The sequence below is a fragment of the Tasmannia lanceolata genome, unplaced genomic scaffold, assembly GCF_043159265.1.
Source record: "Tasmannia lanceolata isolate RefF3 unplaced genomic scaffold, GAP_Taslan_0.1 ptg000037l, whole genome shotgun sequence".
Classification (NCBI taxonomy): Eukaryota; Viridiplantae; Streptophyta; class Magnoliopsida; order Canellales; family Winteraceae; genus Tasmannia; species Tasmannia lanceolata.
The window spans coordinates 18227786-18243683 of NW_027518714.1; positions in this window are offsets into that span (position 1 = coordinate 18227786).

Below are 15898 nucleotides of genomic sequence, written 5' to 3' on the forward strand. Positions count from 1 at the left end.
GATTTTTAGGGTGGAGAAGAAGAAGAAGAAGAAAAAGAAAAAATGGTGGCCGAGAAGGTGGAGGTTGCCGGAAAAAATGGTGGTGCCGATGCCTCCCTTCTCTCGGATTTTCTGATTGGGGTTTCTCCTCTGATTTCTCAATGAAATTTGTGGCCCGAAGGTGAAGGTAGTGGAAGTGGGTTTGAGGGTGAGGATGGAGCCAGATTTGCAGGGAAATGGGAATGGGGTGGCTGCGGTAGTGGTGGAGGGAGATGGCCGGCCGGAGTTGCAGAAGGAGGTGGGAAATGGTGGTGGTGGCTGAGAGGGTTTGGGTGTTGCAGAACCGGCCAGATTCCGGTGAAGTGGCCGGAATAAATGGGGTTGGCCGGCGGGAATGGGTTGGTGGAGAAGATGGCCGGTGGTGGAGGCGAAGATGGGTCGAAGGTGGAGGGTGATGGCTGCCCAGCTTTCTCTCTTTTGCCTCTGTTTCTCTCCTCCTCTTGAAATGGAAAACCCTAATTCCTCCTCCCTTTTTTTCTCTCTCTTATGCGGCTGTGAAAACGAGCCCTCTCCCAAACCCTAACTCGCTGGGTATTTAAAAGGGGAAAAAGAAATTCACACCCCCCCTATTCGTTACCTGGACTGCCCCCGCCCCTCCCTCTAGTGTATTTGCTTTTTTCTCTTATTCTACAAAGGGGTGACCCAAGTAGAAAAGGGGAATGATATATTCGTGCGCTCTACTTTCCATGGACAGCCCCCTCTGGTGCAATTTTCCATTCTTGCTTGCTGTATCGGGGGTGCCCCAGGTAAGAGTATGGGTGGGATAAATGATTTCTTTTTGAAATGATATTGTCACAGCCATGCTCAGATAAGCGCGCCAACTGATCTTGCCTATTCGGTTCTAAAAGGCTTGTGAGAGCTTCTTAGGAAATGTAATGACCTTTGAAAGACAAGATGGGTTGGTGAAAATGTCATTTAGAGTTTAACGGTATAAATGGAGGAGGGCTAATGCTAAGAACTCAGGGATATTTTGTAATCTTTTGGAAACTTCAGGAACATGGGTATGGGGATCGAGGCTCACGATTCCAGGGTTCAAATACTGATTTCGGGACTCGGAATTCAGGAATTTTATTCGATTTCGAGGTTCTTATTTGATTTTGGGATTTTGGGGGCGGGGGCGGTCAAAATGGGGTGTCTACACGGCCAAATCCCAAGAAGAGCCCAAGAAGAAACCTAAAAGAATAAACCCTTTTCTACTTCTACTTCTCTATTTTCCTGTACTTCTCTTTCTCTCTCTTTTTCTCTCCCCTTGAGACAGCTAGCACACCCCCAACACTCTCTTGCCACACCCTGCTCTGTTTGGTTGCCGGGTTTTTTTTGTTCCTGGGAGTTATGTGGGAGAAAAAAATACCCTGGGAGATAGGTGGGAAAAAAAAGGTCCTAGAAGTATCCTGGTAAAATAAAAATCCCATGTTTGGTTGACCGGATTATGGTGGGAAAAAAAAAACCTTTGTTTGGTTGCTTGAACTGTTGGGTAGAAAAAATTTCTTCTCAAGCTTATTTTTGGTTCCTGAGTTTATTTTTGTTCCTGGGGTTATTTTGGGATGGGATGAAAAGGCAATCATTACAAAAGTGGGATTAAAAAATTCACCACACAACCAATCATTACAAGAGTGGGATTAAAAAATTCACCACACAAGCAATCATTACAAGAGTGGGATTAAAAAAAACCTAGTGCTAAAAGGCAACCAAACATGGGATGGGACCAAAATTTAACTAACTCTTCCTGGGACAAAAATTTAACTTGCAACCAAACGGAGCCGAGAGAAAAACCCTTTCTCAGGTTTTCCAAAAAACCCAAAAGGCAATTTCTATTCTATGCCTCTTGCCTTCCCACCCAAGTAACCCATGATGGGTGGGAAATAAGGCAACTTTTCCAACAATTTCCACCTTGGCTTATTTCCCAACCACCTGAACATTTTCTGTTGATGTCGCCACCGGTCCGCTTTCGCCGCAAACTACCATTGGCCTTTCGAAGTACCAGCTACACACCCTCGAATCATCCTGGTTCTAACTCGTTCCGATTCGATCAACACGGCCAATGCACATGTGTAGCGGCCAATCTGTTGACTCACCTAGTAAACCTTGGAGAGGGATCTCGATCCATCCTCCCCAACGCACGTACTGTCATCGTCTCATAATCGTCTGCAACCTGGAAACATGCCTCCGCACCAACTGCGAAAGAGACCCCACGCGTGCACGCGCTAATACTCCGTTTCCAACTAACCATCGAGATCTTGGGAAGACTAGTCACCGTGTCCCCAACCAGACGATATAATCTGCCACACTTCTCTCCTTTTATCAGAACCATACAGTCGCGTGTGAATTTCATAGCTCCACCTGCAGCTGAAAACTTGCAACCCTTGGAGTCCAACCGGCCAAGAGACACTAGATTCATTCGCATCTTTGGGACATACGCCACACCACCCAAAGTACGAACCACCCCATCAAACATTTTGATCTTTACAGTTCCAACTCCCGTGACGTCACAAGTAGACCCATCACCCAAGGACACTACACCTGCCCTTGTCTCCTAGAACGTATCAAATTATTCCCTCCTGGAACATACATGAACAGAGCAACCTGAATCTAGAATCCACTCATCATGAGAAGTGTGATTACCTGAGGAGACCGTGAGAACGTCTCCAAACACTTCGCTCTGTTCACCCGCCACCACAACATTCGTAACACCATTGTCTGCCTGGTCAGCTCGCTTCGGACAATCCCACTTAATGTAGCCATATTCTTTGCATCGGTAACATTGCACACCCTTTTCGTCGACCCTGGATCTTGACCTGCCTTTACCAGATCCCCTGTCAGACGACCTTCCTCTTTGATTCCTACCATGGACAACCAACCCCTGCTCTTCATTTCCACCAAGAATAGGTTTCTTCTGCATCTCATTCGATAAGAGAGACGATGTGACTTCTTCTAACTTTATCGTATCCTTACCGTACAATAAAGTCATCACCAAGTTGTCATTCGAATCAGGAAGAGAAGTAAGAAGCAAAAGGGCCTTGTCTTCTTCCTTCAACTTTTCATCAACCTTGTGGAGCTTATCCACAAGCCCATTGAACACCGTGATGTGTTCCAAAAGATCACCGCCTTCCTGCATCTTTAGCCCGTATAATTGCCGCTTCAGATACAACCGGTTGGCCAAGCTTTTTGACATATAAAGTTTTTCCAACTTCTCCCATAATTTAGGCGCATCTTCTTTTTCCATAACGTTAAACATAACGCAATCTACCAGACATAGTCGAATCGTGCTGACCGCCTTCGACTCAATGTCTTCCCACTCAGCATTCGTCGTCTTCTCCGGCTTTTCATCATTTCCCTTCAATGCCTTAGCAAGGCCCTGTTGAACTAAGATGTCATTCGCTCTCATCTGTCATAGGGTGAAACTACCCTTTCCGTCAAATCTGTGGATGTTGAACTGGGTAGAACTCAATTTTACCGCCATCTCAGATTACTTCGCACTTCTCGGTGTAGCGCTCCACCTCGAACAAGAATATTCTTTGGCAGTCTTTCCACCCAAAAAAATCACTTTAATCGCGATCCAACCGCAACACCCACGATCACTCCACCCGGCCTCGACGATCGCTCCACCTGAGCTCTGATACCACTTGTTGAGAATATCCGCCGGGCAAATCCGATCTGATCGTGTAAAAATTAAACGGAAAAGTAAAATAAACACAAGCAAGCCACAAGATAAACACCAAGATTTTACGTGGTTCGGCAAAGCCTACTCCACGGGCGAGAAACACGATCTTCCACTATGAGAAAAACAAAATACAAGGATTACAATGGATTAATCTCAAACCCACAAACCCGTAACCCTTTCGTTGCTCTCTCAAACCCAAGACCATACAAGAGTAACCCAAGAGAAACCCACAAGAGAAAACCCTAAGAGACAACCCGAGAAGAAATCCCAAGAAGAGCCCAAGAAGAAACCCAAAGAATAAACCCTTTTCTTCTTCTCCTTCTCTATTTTCCTCTACTTCTCTTTCTCTTTCTTTTTCTCTCCCCCTTGAGGCAGCCGACACACCCCAACACTCTGTTGCCACACCCTAAGAGAGAAAAACCCTTTCTCTCTATACTAGGGTTTTACAAAAAAAACCCAAAAGGCAATTTCTATTCTATGCCTCTTGCCTTCCCACCCAAGTAACCCACGATGAGTGGAAAATAAGGCAACTTTCCCAACAATAATACCGGAATTGACATTGTTGATATTTTAAACTCTAGGGCCCACCTTGTGTCCCAACTCTCTTCTTTGATAAGTGGTGACATGGCCCACATTTTAACACTAACCTCTCTGCAATCCATGATTCAAGGGTGATGTTTGGATGAGAAGAACTACTTCGATGAGCATTTCTATCGTTCCCATCAGCCATAGTTTATTCCATAGAGTATGGAGGTCTCCCTAACATTACATTGTCACTTTACTAACAAAAACCCTGAAACAAGGAAGCGTGCATTCATAAATATAACCTTCCCTTTTGCTAACGTGAATAACAACTTTCCTGGGTATTCAAAATCTAGACTGCTTAGTGAACATGAAAAATGGAAAAGAAACTCAATTCACCCTAAAATCCTTCTGATAAATTCTCCACTTTGAGGTGAATTATAAATGTTAAATTTACCCAAAAAACTTAGATGCCAATCATAGATAAAAACCTTGAGAAGCCAAAAGCCATCATCAAGGAATACTGTAATTGAAGATTTCTAAAGGTGTATAAGTTATAGTAAAAAGTAATTGAGAAATTATGTGGTGGCCGACCGTGAGATTATAAAGGTCGGAAAGAGAAACCATCTCCCCCTTGGTTTTTAATCCAAGAGAAAGCCCTATTTTTTACTTTTCTTTGGTTCAAAAACCAAGGCAGCAGGTTTTGTCTCTTACCGCCCTTTACATTCTCAAAGTCGGGCATCATATAATTTCTCAAAGTAATTTTCTATCATTTGATTTAATTTGGTGTACGGCGTCGATATTTGTGACAATAATATTATATACTGTGAAAATAGTGTAGGTTCACTGTCCACCTTATGGAGCTCTTATTATCAATTTGATCTAGAGACATTGCTAGGGGGCACAATGCATGGTGTCACAACTGTTAGATAGAGATCGATCCAACCCTTAGATTGAGATCCAGGAAACTTGCCTCAACTTCTTTGGTCGCGTGCTTCCTTTTTTAATAAATTTTCGTCATCACGTCAAAAAAAAAAAAAAGAATATTGGAGATCTTAACCGTTACATTAGATTGAGATCTCACAGTTGGATTAATTGCTAGATGAGGAAGGTATCTTATTTCTTCCCAAATCTTATCATTTATCTCTTGTCGTGTTTATCTCTAATTAAGTGCTTTATATAAGCACTGATTATATCAATCGTATGTAACAAAGATTAGTGAAGATCTCCATTTCCATTATTTTACAACAGCCATGCAAAAACTAAGGGCCCGTTTGGATGCCGAGAAGATTTTGATTTGGATTTCTCACATATGCAGCCCTTTTTGCATTGTAATTTGGATCGGATCAAATTCTTGGATTTCTAATTCAGCAGCTGACAGTGAAAAAAATCAGATTTCTAAATTTGCTGTGGAAATAAGAAATTGGAAATCCACAGATCTGGCAGTTTCCTTCGCCCTCTTTGCTCCGCAACCTCTTCCCTCCACTAGGAAGTACCCCCTTCCCTCTCTCTCTCTCTCCCTCTACATGAGCTGCCAGATCTATTCATTTTCTATTCAAAACTCAATTCCAAATCCAAATACAAAATGGGAGGTATCCAAACGGGCCCTAAAGGAATATGTTAAATAATAGGGCCACCTCGTGCCCCAACTATATGATTTGGTGAATGGGGACATGGGCCACCTTATAACCCTAGCCTTTTTCAATCCTTGATTCATGGGATATGTTTGGATGAGAAGAACTACTTCGATAATTTTTTCAATCCTTGATTCTTAGTTATCTCTTTTGAGGGGTGATAACGATAGTTGCTCACCTTAAGAATCACTGAAATGGAAGTTAAAACACTAGGTTAAATGGATGATAATGGAGATAAAATATCTTGTACAACTAGAGACAAAAACAGTCCTGAACATGTTTGGATTACAAAACAGGTAAGTCAATCTATGAAGGTCAAAGAAAGGTAGGCATTGATAACATGACCTACACCAACAGGATCTCAAGGAATCTTCAATTTATCCCTTTAAGTCTTTTTGAGATATGGCTGCTCTCTTTTGAGGTATGAAAAAGTTAAGAATGATAAACACCCGTAATCTAAATGAGTTTAGACCTTAGCAATAATCATGCACTTGCGACAGATAGGCAAGATTTAGCTAATCCATCAATGATCATGGTATAAGAAGGGTAAATTCATGACGGAAAATATGAATCAATTATATGCACAAAAGATCAAAAAATAGATTATGACTAAAGTCAAGAATCTGATGATAATCTACAAATGGATAAATAAGAATAAACAAAAGGATCATGATACAACAAACTCATGGTCTATCCCTGACTTTGGAGAATAGCAGTCATGCTCAAAATGTTCCAGGTAAAATCCGGCAGCAAAACAGCTATACAAGAAGGTCGAAGTAAGGTAAACTCATGGTTTAGCTAACTCTAAAGGATAGCCGTCATGCTCAAAATATTCTGCGAAAAATTCGGCAGCATAACGACTAGACAAGAAAGCCAAGGTAAGGTAAACTCATGGTTTAACTAACTCTAAAGGATAGCGGTCATGCTCAAATATTCTGGACAAGATCCGGCAGCATGACGATGCTAGAAAGGATTCCCACAACTAAACCAAAGGTACATGAATAACAGTGGTAAGATAAGCTCGGAATATGGTTACCAGAGGAAGGTGACCAAATGAAGGACCGACCAAAGGTGAGAACATATATGACAACGGGTCAAATTCTATAATCAACAGATCAAAGGATAAAACCCGGCCAAGAAAATGGCAAGCAAAAGCCACTGACTAGATCTAGATCTGAACAGAGAATGGATATAACCAATTGAAATGAATAAGAAACTCTAACTAAGAGGAGAACTCTAATATACATAATCAGTATATATAAGTATATATACATACACATATATCCTAACCAGGGGCACCAGCCCTAATTCTAATCTAGCGGAGTCAAGGAAGTCTCGACCCAAGACAAACTGATGAGTGTGCTAGGACCGTGTTGTAGCCATATAAAATGAGCTCCCCTAGTCTACAAATGGGACAAAGCTCCTAGCTCTAGGCTCCACATGTGTGAGCAACACATGTTCGACCCTATATGAATGCATATATATAGTGTCCTAACAAGGGTTCCCTAATTTTGGTTCTGAAGGGAGCAACTAATATATATATACATAATATAATGAAATAAAAGTAGGGCCCATGCATATCTGCAGGATACTATGCTTATGACCATACCATTGATGTATAACGCTAGCACACCCAGCATTATACAGAGTATGTTCATCGCTCATCGGCTGCTGTAGAACACCAGCACACCCAGTGTATACGGCTGCAGCTCCGGCGCATAGCTTGGAAATAGATACAAGGTTCCCTCAAGGTCATAATTTCCCATCTGGTACGCGTCATATCTATTCCCTGGGGCCAATAATGAAAATAATGAAAGAAATAAAGAATATGACAATGCATGATGTGTAGTGTGTGAATCCCTTGTTTTAATTACGCACCTATCTGGTGCCCCTGGATTCTAAGCAAAAAGGTTCCCATTTCAAATGATTTTAACCCAAATTCCTCCAAAGTTAGTAAAAATGGCATTTTTATAGAGTTAGGCAATGTTTCAAGAACTCCCCAGCAGAGTCGCCAGCCTGTGGACCCCGATCCGAGGACGGTGCCGAGGGACGCGAGATCCCTCCTGCAATCCTCTAAGATCTCCACAACGTGAAGGAGAGCTCAACCAAGGAACTCTCGAAACGGATGCCACCCTCACATCATAGCATGAGTGGCGATATAAAAAGAAAGAGATACATCCTGATCCGGAGCCAGGGCTTGAAATCAAGATATATCTAAAAATAACTCAGAGTCGCCATCCATGGATGCACCATGGAACCAAAACAAATGCTCTGTTTGCAATGGATAACCAGAGATACAAAAGGTCTGTGCCTGATAACGAATGGAGAAGGTCTGAAGAGCACCCCTAATTCGCCCGACTGCGAACACTTGGTCTCTTGTGCCATTTATTATTAACCTCGAAGAGTTTTGGGCAAAAATCATGTGAAATGGGAACAATCCTCAGGAGTCGTCTATCTAAGCATGCATTTCCTGAGAATAGAAATAATAAGCGCAAATAAAATAAATGAAAGAGGTGCCACCTAAATATTGCTAGGTTATGAGTGACATACCTAACTGGTGTCTAAGTTCTGGTGGACAAACACATACAAGCTACAGCTAAAGGTATAGGATCAGTACAAGAAAGTAAGAGAACATAACAAAACAACAACATAACAAATCCTAAGAATCTAAATGATTAGCCCGAGTCTTCGGATGGTCTGGTATTCATCCAAAGAAGCCTACGTATCCCCGCCTCCACGAGAATCAAGGCAACGTAATTCTTCGCGCCTATTTTAAACTAGGATGCCTAAGACACCTAGACCTCTATTCTAGACTCGATCTAAAAGACCGGACCAGTTATTAAAGTTTCTTGTACGATTATTTAAATTCCAGTGAATTGTGGATTTTAGGACACCCTATATGCCCTAAGTAAATGCACGTTAGCCTTAAGCTAATGCCGGTGGTTCCTACAACCTATGTGTAACTAGGTTGTGCGTCCTAAGGAAAATAATGGGATCACTAGCGCATCCTAGACCTAGTCATCAGTCGGCGATGTGAATCGCCAATTGACCGGACGGAGGCGAAACAGACTCCTAACTCTAACACAAACACAAACAAAACACACAACAATCAAACAACACACCAAGGACGAAACTCTTAACTCTAAAACAAACGCAAACAAGTACATAACAAATCAAAGACTAAAACCAAAGACAAACCCCTAACTCTAAAACGCTACTTTTAGGACAAAGTCCTAACTCTAGAGGAAGATTTTTCGAAAACAGGTTTATGAAATATTTTTGTACTTTTTTAAAGAGTTTGAATGATTTATTTACAAAGGTTTGGCTGGACCTGGGATAAGAATCCCAAGCTGCACTACGTACCTCGTGGAAGAGGATCAAGCCAACGTAGTTCGAAAAAAAACTTTCCTACTACGCTCCTAAAACTCAACACTTTAGATTTTTTTTAAGGTTTTTTATGTTTTCAAATATATTTTTTATGTGCTTTTATATTTTTGATGATTAAAAGAAGTGCGTTAACACCCTTTCAGCTAAAGGGGATCCGATAGAAGAGCCTCCTTACCCACCATATCGCGGTAGAGTAATTTAGAGGGAAACGGGATCCCTACAGCCTAGGAGGAAAGAAAACAAACGAGGGAACTAAAAATCCGATACGAGAAAAACAAAATCTCAAAGAGATGACCAAAAGCTGACGAGGCTTAGCCAGTATCCAAAAGAGACGGGTTCTAACCCGCAAGGAAAAACCCTAAATAAACGAGAGATGAAAAGCTTCTAACCCTAAGGGTAAACTTCTAAACAAAAGGAACAGACAAAACCCTATAAAAAAAACTACTAAATCGATAGAATCCTTAAACTCGAAAAGGATCCCGAGGAACGTGTAAAGAATAGTCCCGGAAAGAAAGGAAACCCCTCAAACCCTGTGAAAACCCTAAGATGGGGACAATGATAAGAAGGGCAAGGGGCTGGCTCAAGAAACATTCCGTCATCGCCTTAACCCAAGAGGAAAATTCCCAAAAATCGATGGAAATGCCAAACACTTGCGAAAAACTTAAGCTCTAATGGAAAATCAAGATGACAAGGGTTTGCTCAAGAAATCCCAGATAAACCCGAATATCGATACCAAAACCCACAGGGGTAAAGATAAAAAGAAAAAGGAGGGGCTCCGAGTAGCCTCATCATAGCCAGCTTCATCTTCTAGAATAACGACACCAAGGTTAAAACTTCAACAAAATCATGTTTTTTTTTTAAATCAGAGAAATTAATCAATAGACAAATTATAAAGGAGACCTCAAAATTAACAGATCCAGTTTCAGTCACTGTTCCCCGAGGATATCGAATCCAAACCCCAAAATTAAAATGGATATTGAAATTAAAACAAATCCTCCCTCAAAATTTTCAAAACTATGACATTAAAAGACAACAAACAAAGAAAATTTAAAACCCGCAGATCCAATACCCCATCTACAACACCATTCGAAAGACCGTGCTAAAATTAAAATCCACACAGACACAGGAAAAGGCAATTCTAGCTACTGGGCCATAAATTGAGACAACCTCGGGTGAGGAACCGAACGTAACGACTCATAAATGGAAAAAATGAGAGGTGCTGCAAGAAAATACCTTCTTCGGATGAATGGAGATAAGGGGCGCCGGGTGCCGAGCACAAGGGCAGAGCCGATAATGAGAACGCAATCCGCTGCGATGCCGAATGACCAAATCGTGGATAACTGCTGCCTCCCAACAAAGTGTTGCCCGAGGATATGATCGGAGGTAGCGAGAATGGCCGGCGGGAAAGTTGACCCGAGAAGATGTTTGGGGGTAGAGACATGGAACGGCAGAGACGAGGGTGGAGTGGTCGGATTTAAATGGGTTTTGGTGGGATTCTGGTGATGGCGATCAGAGCAAATGAAGAGATGAAGGTTGAAGACGAGGGTGGTGATGGTGGTCGGATCTCCGATTGGAGGTGGTGGCTGTGAAGGGGAAGAAGGTGGCGGTTGGTGGTCGGATCTCCGATTGGAGGTGGTGGGTGAAAGAGAGGAAGAAGAAGAAGAAGAAGAAGAAGATTGAGATGGTTGGAGAAGAGGGGTAGTTTGGATTTTTAGGGTGGAGAAGAAGAAGAAGAAGAAAAAGAAAAAATGGTGGCTGAGAAGGTGGAGGTTGCCGGAAAAAATGGTGGTGCCGATGCCTCCCTTCTCTCGGATTTTCTGATTGGGGTTTCTCCTCTGATTTCTCAATGAAATTTGTGGCCCGAAGGTGAAGGTAGTGGAAGTGGGTTTGAGGGTGAGGATGGAGCCAGATTTGCAGGGAAATGGGAATGGGGTGGCTGCGGTAGTGGTGGAGGGAGATGGCCGGCCGGAGTTGCAGAAGGAGGTGGGAAATGGTGGTGGTGGCTGAGAGGGTTTGGGTGTTGCAGAACCGGCCAGATTCCGGTGAAGTGGCCGGAATAAATGGGGTTGGCCGGCGGGAATGGGTTGGTGGAGAAGATGGCCGGTGGTGGAGGCGAAGATGGGTCGAAGGTGGAGGGTGATGGCTGCCCAGCTTTCTCTCTTTTGCCTCTGTTTCTCTCCTCCTCTTGAAATGGAAAACCCTAATTCCTCCTCCCTTTTTTTTCTCTCTTATGCGGCTGTGAAAACGAGCCCTCTCCCAAACCCTAACTCGCTGGGTATTTAAAAGGGGAAAAAGAAATTCACACCCCCCCTATTCATTACCTGGACTGCCCCCGCCCCTCCCTCTAGTGTATTTGCTTTTTTCTCTTATTCTACAAAGGGGTGACCCAAGTAGAAAAGGGGAATGATATATTCGTGCGCTCTACTTTCCATGGACAGCCCCCTCTGGTGCAATTTTCCATTCTTGCTTGCTGTATAGGGGGTGTCCCCAGGTAAGAGTAGGGGTGGGATAAATGATTTCTTTTTTAAATGATATTGTCACACCCATGCTCAGATAAGCGCGCCAACTGATCTTGCCTATTCGGTTCTAAAAGGCTTGTGAGAGCTTCTTAGGAAATGTAATGACCTTTGAAAGACAAGATGGGTTGGTGAAAATGTCATTTAGAGTTTAACGGTATAAATGGAGGGGGGCTAATGCTAAGAACTCAGGGATATTTTGTAATCTTTTGGAAACTTCAGGAACATGGGTATGGGGATCGAGGCTCACGATTACAGGGTTCAAATACTGATTTCGGGACTCGGAATTCAGGAATTTTATTCGATTTCGAGGTTCTTATTTGATTTTGGGATTTTGGGGGCGGGGGCGGTCAAAATGGGGTGTCTACACGGCCAAATCCCAAGAAGAGCCCAAGAAGAAACCTAAAAGAATAAACCATTTTCAACTTCTCCTTCTCTATTTTCCTGTACTTCTCTTTCTCTCTCTTTTTCTCTCCCCTTGAGACAGCTAGCACACCCCCAACACTCTCTTGCCACACCCTGCTCTGTTTGGTTGCCGGGTTGTTTTTATTCCTGGGAGTTATGTGGGAGAAAAAAATACCCTGGGAGATAGGTGGGAAAAAAAAGGTCCTAGAAGTATCCTGGTAAAATAAAAATCCCATGTTTGGTTGACCGGATTATGGTGGGAAAAAAAAAAACCTTTGTTTGGTTGCTTGAACTGTTGGGTAGAAAAAAAGTCTTCTCAAGCTTATTTTTTGTTCCTGAGTTTATTATTGTTCCTGGGGTTATTTTGGGATGGGATGAAAAGGCAATCATTACAAAAGTGGGATTAAAAAATTCACCACACAAGCAATCATTACAAGAGTGGGATTAAAAAAAACCTAGTGCTAAAAGGCAACCAAACATGGGATGGGACCAAAATTTAACTAACTCTTCCTGGGACAAAAATTTAACTGGCAACCAAACGGAGCCGAGAGAAAAACCCTTTCTCAGGTTTTCCAAAAAACCCAAAAGGCAATTTCTATTCTATGCCTCTTGCCTTCCCACCCAAGTAACCCATGATGGGTGGGAAATAAGGCAATTTTTCCAACAATTTCCACCTTGGCTTATTTCCCAGCCACCTGAACATTTTCTGTTGATGTCGCCACCGGTCCGCTTTCGCCGCAAACCACCATTGGCCTTTCGAAGTACCAGCTACACACCCTCGAATCATCCTGGTTCTAACTCGTTCCGATTCGATCAACACGGCCAATGCACATGTGTAGCGGCCAATCTGTTGACTCACCTAGTAAACCTTGGAGAGGGATCTCGATCCATCCTCCCCAACGCACGTACTGTCATCGTCTCATAATCGTCTGCAACCTGGAAACATGTCTCCGCACCAACTGCGAAAGAGACCCCACGCGTGCACGCGCTAACACTCTGTTTCCAACTAACCATCGAGATCTTGGGAAGACTAGTCACCGTGTCCCCAACCAGACGATATAATCTGCCACACTTCTCTCCTTTTATCAGAACCATACAGTCGCGTGTGAATTTCATAGCTCCACCTGCAGCTGAAAACCTGCAACCCTTGGAGTCCAACCGGCCAAGAGACACTAGATTCATTCGCATCTTTGGGACATACGCCACACCACCCAAAGTACGAACCACCCCATCAAACATTTTGATCTTTACAGTTCCAACTCCCGTGACGTCACAAGTAGACCCATCACCCAAGGACACTACACCTGCCATTGTCTCCTGGAACGTATCAAATTATTCCCTCCTGGAACATACATGAACAGAGCAACCTGAATCTAGAATCCACTCATCATGAGAAGTGTGATTACCTGATGAGACCGTGAGAACGTCTCCAAACACTTCGCTCTGTTCACCCGCCACCACAGCATTCGTAGCACCATTGTCTGCCTGGTCAGCTCGCTTCGGACAATCCCACTTAATGTAGCCATATTCTTTGCATCGGTAACATTGCACACCCTTTTCGTCGACCCTGGATCTTGACCTGCCTTTACCAGATCCCCTGTCAGACGACCTTCCTCTTTGATTCCTGCCATGGACAACCAACCCCTGCTCTTCATTTCCACCAAGAATAGGTTTCTTATGCATCTCATTCGATAAGAGAGACGACGTGACTTCTTCTAACTTTATCGTATCCTTACCGTACAATAAAGTCGTCACCAAGTTGTCATTCGAATCAGGAAGAGAAGTAAGAAGCAAAAGGGGCTTGTCTTCTTCCTTCAACTTTTCATCAACCTTGTGGAGCTTATCCACAAGCCCATTGAACACCGTGATGTGTTCCAAAAGATCACCGCCTTCCTGCATCTTCAGCCCGTACAATTGCCGCTTCAAATACAACCGGTTGGCCAAACTTTTTGACATATAAAGTTTTTCCAACTTCTCCCATAATTTAGGCGCATCTTCTTTTTCCATAACATTAAACATAACGCAATCTACCAGACATAGTCGAATCGTGCTGACCGCCTTCGACTCAATGTCTTCCCACTCAGCATCCGTCGTCTTCTCCGGCTTTTCATCATTTCCCTTCAACGCCTTAGCAAGGCCCTGTTGAACTAAGATGTCATTCGCTCTCATCTGTCATAGGGTGAAACTACCATTTCCTTCAAATCTGTGGATGTTGAACTGGGTAGAACTCGATTTTACCGCCATCTCAGATTACTTCGCATTTCTCGGTGTAGCGCTCCACCTCGAACAAGAATATTCTTTGGCAGTCTTTCCACCCAAAAAAATCACTTTAACCGCGATCCAACCACAACACCTACGATCACTCCACCCGGCCTCGACGATCGCTCTACCTGAGCTCTGATACCACTTGTTGAGAATATCCGCCGGGCAAATCCGATCTGATCGTGTACAAATTAAACGGAAAAGTAAAATAAACACAAGCAAGCCACAAGATAAACACCAAGATTTTACGTGGTTCGGCAAAGCCTACTCCACGGGCGAGAAACACGATCTTCCACTATGAGAAAAACAAAATACAAGGATTACAATGGATTAATCTCAAACCCACAAACCCGTAACCCTTTCGTTGCTCTCTCAAACCCAAGACCATACAAGAGTAACCCAAGAGAAACCCACAAGAGAAAATCCTAAGAGACAACCCGAGAAGGAATCCCAAGAAGAGCCCAAGAAGAAACCCAAAGAATAAACCCTTTTCTTCTTCTCCTTCTCTATTTTCCTCTACTTCTCTTTCTCTTTCTTTTTCTCTCCCCCTTGAGGCAGCCGACACATCCCAACACTCTGTTGCCACACTCTAAGAGAAAAACCCTTTCTCTCTATACTAGGGTTTTCCAAAAAAACCCAAAAGGCAATTTCTATTCTATGCCTCTTGCCTTCCCACTCAAGTAACCCACGATGAGTGGAAAATAAGGCAACTTTCCCAACAATAATACCGGAATTGACATTGTTGATATTTTAAACTCTAGGGCCCACCTTGTGTCCCAACTCTCTTCTTTGATAAGTGGTGACATGGCCCACATTTTAACACTAACCTCTCTGCAATCCATGATTCAAGGGTGATGTTTGGATGAGAAGAACTACTTCGATGAGCATTTCTATCGTTCCCATCAGCCATAGTTTATTCCATAGAGTATGGAGGTCTCCCTAACATTACATTGTCACTTTACTAACAAAAACCCTGAAACAAGGAAGCGTGCATTCATAAATATAACCTTCCCTTTTGCTAACGTGAATAACAACTTTCCTGGGTATTCAAAATCTAGACTGCTTAGTGAACATGAAAAATGGAAAAGAAACTCAATTCACCCTAAAATCCTTCTGATAAATTCTCAACTTTGAGGTGAATTATAAATGTTAAATTTACCCAAAAAACTTAGATGCCAATCATAGATAAAAACCTTGAGAAGCCAAAAGCCATCATCAAGGAATACTGTAATTGAAGATTTCTAAAGGTGTATAAGTTATAGTAAAAAGTAATTGAGAAAATATATGGTGGCCGACCGTGAGATTATAAAGGTCGGAAAGAGAAACCATCTCCCCCTTGGTTTTTAATCCAAGAGAAAGCCCTATTTTTTACTTTTCCTTGGTTCAAAAACCAAGGCAGCAGGTTTTGTCTCTTACCGCCCTTTACATTCTCAAAGCCGGGCATCATATAATTTCTCAAAGTAATTTTCTAT